Source organism: Neopelma chrysocephalum, unplaced genomic scaffold (assembly GCF_003984885.1).
Source record: "Neopelma chrysocephalum unplaced genomic scaffold, ASM398488v2 Primary Assembly neopelma1_42b, whole genome shotgun sequence".
NCBI lineage: Eukaryota > Metazoa > Chordata > Aves > Passeriformes > Pipridae > Neopelma > Neopelma chrysocephalum.
In genome coordinates this window covers 1,186,615-1,193,196 of record NW_020897701.1, presented here as the reverse complement: position 1 = coordinate 1,193,196, position 6,582 = coordinate 1,186,615, and positions in this window count along the sequence as shown.

Sequence of the window (6,582 nt, the reverse complement as noted above, 5' to 3'; positions counted from 1 at the left end):
AAAACCTGAAAATCTCTCCATGAAGTTATTTCCTGTGCTGAAGGAAGACAGTATGGTCTCAGCTGCTCATTGCTGCCTTTTAGCCAGTGGGTACCATGCTTCCATTTCTGCCTACCAGGTGGTGTTCCCTGATCCTCTGTGGGTTTAGTTTAAGGACAAAGATTAGCTTAAACAATGCTCAAATAATGATTTCTGTTAACCCCACTGATTTTTTTTCCCTATGCTGCATTGCAGAGCACCCATATAAATCAGCTTTCTGGCAAAATTGTGGTGTGAGGAAGCACTAATATCTTCCACTATTGCAGCTGGATCTAAGAAAGGATGTCTGTCTCCAGCCTCACTGGCTGGGGTCACTACTGATATTCAGCCTGGAATATGTGATATATGGAGAAAGAGTTAACTTTGCAGAGCATCAGGTGTTTCATTATTTATAGTTCCCCAGGCTCACATATATTGATTTCAGAAACACCTCTTTGAAGGAGTGTCAGCTGAACAAAAGATTTGCTGGTGACCAAATGTAGGCTAGTTACAGTTACTATAATAAAAAGCTATGTGTGGGACTTGTCTCCTTATAAATGCAGTGAAATGTAATTAAGAGTGATTTTTTAATTCTTTTTTTCTTTTCTGGTAGCCATCCCTTCACTCTTAATCACAAACTAATTTGCAGAACTAATTTTGCTGTGGAATAGGTGAAGAATCTCTGATGAAGAATCATGTAGTTGCCAGAATCTGACAATATTGAAAATAATGTACCCGAGTCTGCCAACAAAGGTAGGAAAGACTTTCATACTGTTTATGGTACAGATAATAGTAGTGGGTTTTTCAGTTTCATTCCAGATATACCATGATGCCTTCGCTCTGTCTGTAGAGGATGTTGCTGCCGCCTTCTGTTGGCAATTATTTCAGAATTTGTCACTCAGATATAACTAAATAGGATTACCCAGATCAATATTTTCACATTAACTTTTAGTTCACTTAACTCATATGCTATCATCCAGGCCTAATCATCTGTCCCGATGTTGTGTTTTCATTTTATGGATCTTCATTAATCTCTGTGCTGTAAATCCTGTTCTCTTTCTACTACACGCCTTCCCAGCTGCAAACCCAAGTGTCACATCACTTGTCAAGATGATTGCTCAAATATATTTGGATGTGTCTGGAAAAATAGAACTCTGTGTTCTACACACATTAAATTTATCCCACTATCCCCTGCAGGATAAAGACATTTCTTGTTATGAACAATACATAACTGATTTTTTATTATGAACAAAGTTTATAGAAAATATTAAATAAAATATTAAAATAAATATGAATATAATTGAGATTCTACTACATAGATGTTCATTCAGATTTTGACATCCTAACCAGTTTTTTATCTATATGTTTAGTTTATAAACTTAGCCACAGATTTCATTAATCTGGCAATGACTTTTATCCAAGAGGCCCTATTTTTGATTGTTGTTCACTGCCTCGTTTGTTTTGCAATCTGTATAACAATTAACATGTTATAAAGCTATCTTTAAGATGGAAGGCTTCTTTCTTTTGCTGTCTGTTATTCCAACAATCTGATGCAGATTTGAAGCAATCCCTTTAAGATGGGTTCAAAGGTTCATCCTTATGGGCCAAGAATAAATATACAAGAGCTTCCCACTACATGGGTTGCATTCCACATAAAGCTGTCTTCTGCCATCTGCTTGCCACTGCTGAATCCAGGCCTTAGTGGTCTCTCTAAAACTTGGAGGTGAGCTCCAGAAAGCTTGATAAAATATAATCCGAGGCTGAATTTAATACTCCTTGGATATAATATCTCCCTTGACTACTGTGTTGAATTTTGATACAAAATGTATGAGATTATCTAGATTATCAACTTTTGTCACGCAATAATAGATCGCAACCTGCAATCAGGTCCAGTAGTTAAATTCTCTGTGTGTAGAAGGGCGAAAGAAAAAAAGATGCAATGAAACAAAATAGACCAAATCCTGTTATCTGATGTGTTTGTCTGAACTGCAGATGACACCAGAAGTATGCAATGTCCAAACATATTTGCAGGAGGTCTAAATCCACAGATAATCTTCATCTGGATGCAGCCTCTTAACTCAAGGACATAAGTGCAGCATTAGAGAAGTTATTCCATATCTACAGGACACAATATCCTAGCATTTACTACACTCCCCAGATCTCTCTCTCTAAACTTTGAAGCTTTAAAAAGCAAGAGCTGGCTGAGAGCAAGCAAAATAAAACCATTAGAATCACATCTGAAGACATAAGCTATCAATTAGAGGATTGCTCTGAATTAGCTTTTCCCAGATTTCCCTGCAGTGACATCAGTTAGCTGATGTTAATATTGGCCAGCACTGTGCACAGCACCACTGGTGCCAGCAAGCCAAAATACCATAGTTGGAAGTTAAAAGTCTGTTAATAGAGTTCAAACTGCAAACAAGATGCAAATATCAAGAACGATTGCAATGGCACACCAGAGGATAGGATGCAGTCTTTAAATCAAGGTTAGACAGCTAACAGACATGTTTTATTTCAGCCACAAATGGCAGGGCTTTAGGCAGGAATTACCGAGTAAAATTAAGTCAGGCTAAACTGTTAGACTGTTCCTTTCTGGCTTTCACATCTATGAAAATCCAGTTTCCTAGGGCAGCAGCCCTCATCGCAGAAGAGCAGCCCACACAGCGTGCTCAAGACCTGGAAACCTGCTGCTATCACTTCATCAGCTGAAGTCCCTGCTGAGGACTCAAGCTTGTGGCACTGAGATGAGGGAGAGTCGACACATAAAGCTGTATCTTAATATGCTAAGCCACTATGCCAGCTGATTCCCTTGCTGCTTTGAGCTAAGTAATTATTTTAAATAGCTGTAAATCAGAAAAGGGCTTTGCTTTTAAAAGAAAAATACACTGTAATCCATGTGTGAATTAATGCCCTTGGCTATTTTCTCTCTCTCACGTGCACAAACACTAAAAGCAATGAATTCATCAGCAATTTTTGAGCCTTTGTACTCCTTTTCCAGATGATAATTTCATAACGAGTTTGATGCCTGAGTTTTGGCTGCTGTGCTAAAACTGACACTACCACAATTACGTTCCTAAAAGATTCACATGCTTTATTAAACAATTTATTAAGACACAGCTATAAATACACAAGAACAAAACAATACTCCTTGTCCCAGTATAAGTGCCTTGACCTGCTGATTTTTCAGGGCATACAGTATTATGCAGTACTATGTATTTCTCTGGGAAGGTGACAGCTGGAGGTGTGGCTGGATGGGACAGGGGTGAAAACCCCCCAGCAGCCATAGGGGAGCAGATGTTTGCATTACCTCCTGTAGCAGGTTTGTTTTTGTTGGCAGCTGTCAATAAACTGTTGCTGGCTAATTCTGCTCATTTCATTTTGGTCGGGGTAGTGGAGCACCTAGCAGCTTCTCCATAGGCATCCACTTTTACTATGTGTGAAAATACATTTGTACAAATCCTAATTAATGGATCCGATTTGCTTGAGAGTAAGCCAGACTGAATGCTGGAGACAGAAGTTGATTGCCTGTTTTAATTTGGGACATACAAGCTGCATCTAAAAGTAGTTCTGACAGCTTCCTCCCGCCTCTCCACGTCGGTATGGGGAAATCCTGTTTTTACAGGGAATTATGCAAGATCCTCATCTTTTTTTTTATAGAGTTTATCACTACAGAATCTTTATGGGGCTGAGAAGGTTCCTTATCACATTCCACAGAGAACCACAGGCAGATACTAAATTATGTCTCCGTAGGGCACATTTGCATCCTGCAATGGACAGAGAGCCCAGAGGTAAAACTGACCCTGCTCTTCAGCTGAAGGTGTAATAGCACCACCCTCAGGGTCCCCACCCTGAAATAACAGCCCCAAGGGGTAGGTTATATGCCCAAAAAGCCCCGGCTATCTCACCATCGCAGTTTTTAAAGCCAAACAGGTGTCTTTGCACAGTGAATGCATTGGGGTGGGGAGCTCCCTGCTGAGCATTTGCTCAGCACAGTCACAGAGGGAGTCAGCAATGCAGCCTACACCTCCTGCTTCCCAAGGCAGTGGCTTTGGGCTTGTTTTTCCCTGCTTGCTTTTCCCAGCTTGTTCTACCTGTATTTCACCGCTGGCCTTTTTTTTTCCTGGTGTGTTCAAGAATAAACACAGGCTTTTACCAATTTTAGCTGTGTATCTTCGGCTCTGGTGGCGGGAACATCAACTATGACATGCTTGAGATCAAAGCAGTGGTTTTAAAGTTTCAAACATGGAGATCACACCGTTGCCCAGAGCAGATTGTTCCCCAATACAGAATAGTCAACAAAAATCTCTTTTTAAATGTTTTTTTCATCACTCCTAGCATATTCATGAATATTCACATCTTTGACTGTGTTACTTTAAACATAACTCTATGTATGGGTTGCAATGCTCCCATGTATCATACTTCTGTAAATCTAGCAATCGATGTTTGTATTTCAGAGTGATCTGAGGCAAAAAGGATAGGAAGGAGAAGCTTCTCAAGCCTCAAGTAAGGCATAAGATAAACTTCAGTAATGTATTTAGAGGAAAAAAAGGACTGCTTGGCATCTGTAAAATGAAAGCAGTACTTCTAAACCCATTCATGCCCTAGAATGTGCCTACAGGAACAAGAAGATGTCATAGGAAGACTAAATTCCTACATCTAATTTTAGGCAAGAATTATCTGTAGGCCCAGCTTGCTATTTCAATTGCGCTTGCCATGTGTTCGTGCCTGACTTGACCACATTGCTCCTGAATTCCTGCATCAAAGGGTTTACGGCTGCTTCTTTCAAAATAACACAAGATGCATCCCTTAGCTGAACTGTTCTAACAATGCCATTGGGAAAATGAAACTGGATTCCTAAACCTGCTTGTCAGAGTAGGTATCTTGGGGACAGCACAGCTGGGGACAGCCCCTCCCAGGGCCAGGATGCCCCCAGCCTCAGTCATACTCTAAAACTAGATGCCAGCACTTTGGGGATTATTAGACTGCATCTATTTTAAAACACATTTTTTTCTAACCAGAGTTACTAGCCTTTTCCAGGACACCAAGGAAAAGAATTAACACTGTGCTCTTCAGACTTTGAAGAAAGATAAGGCAATCTTAAAAGTGTTTACATGTAGAAAAAGATGTGCAACAGATTCCACTCTGCTGGAAGCAGACCTCAGGCACAGGAAGGTGTAACTGCCTGGAAGGGGAGAAACACATATGTACCAGAAATCCCAGTGTTGCATCTAGCAGAAACAAACCAGCACTGAGAGGGGCATAAAATATCTTAGTGAATTCAAATACCATTGTTCCTGTGCAGCACAGTACTTACTTGACTGAAAATTCAGAGAACAGAGAAACTGGGCGCTCTGCTAACTTTGGGCTGTGCCCAAGGCATCATTTTCCCTTTACACAAACCAGACAAAAGACCATTTCTGCAGCCAGCCTCTGGGCTGGTCCCTAGGAGAGGACCTCCCTTAGGAAGGCCCCAGCCACCCTAGGGCCCCCAGTCTGCACAGGAAGAGCTGCTGCTGGGATGATACAGATGGGATCCCCACTGTCACACAGGGGTGGGGGCCCCAGGCTCTGCACCATCCCTGCTTCACACGGGGCCTCGCTCTGCCTTTCAGCTTCCCAGCCCTGACCACCATATCCTTGCCTCTGCCCACCACACCCCACATCTGCCTGCCACCTCCCAAATGAAAACAGGCAAGACTCCCAGATCACTGCACAAACCCAAATAATAACACAGGGAAAAAAGACATTGTACCCTCAGTAAAATCTAGATGCTTTCTCTCTGGCTCCATCTTCAGTTTATTGCTGAATGGTGGGGAGAGAAGGGGAGCAGACCATGGGGCAGCAGAACTCATTGAGGGCTGTAGGTATTTTCCTAGATCTGGGAGCAGCTCACAACTTCCTCACCTATTCTTAAGAAAACAACACTCATGAAAGTGCTCCTGCAAGGCTGAATATAGGGTCTCTCTCGGGCTCAAATCTCAGTTTACACGCAAAGAAAAAAACATATTGCCAGCATGAGCTCATGACATGGTGATCTCTCTCTGAACACATTTTGGCTTATGCACTTGGAACAGTTTTGCTATTTTCTCTGTAGCTCAGTCGTGCGATATTTCACCTCGCTCTTCATCAAGAACCAGGAGGGGTCCATATTGAGATGGAATGAAAAAATAACAGGGGTTTTAATTTAATGTGCATTTCTTTTATGAGAGGGCCTTTTGAAATGACAGACGACATTTTTATTTTCCTACACAAAGACATTCTCTAAAAGGGGAAGAGTTCAGGTCTGCATTTTCTCTTTCCTTTTTCTCTCTGTCATGAAAGAGCTGCTTTCAGTTGTTGACATGGATTGTCAGGGTTTCATTGCACTAAACAGATTGCTGGCACCTGGTGGGAAGGTAAAATGAATTCATCTACACTGAAATACTAGTTTGTACTTCAAAAAGTGGCATTCATTTGCAAGTCCTAAAGCTCTCTACAGATGTGAATGAATGAAGCTTTATAGTGATCCTGCTGGAGGGGTAAGCAGAGTATGCACATTTCAGTCTCAAGCACAGAAGGCACCCG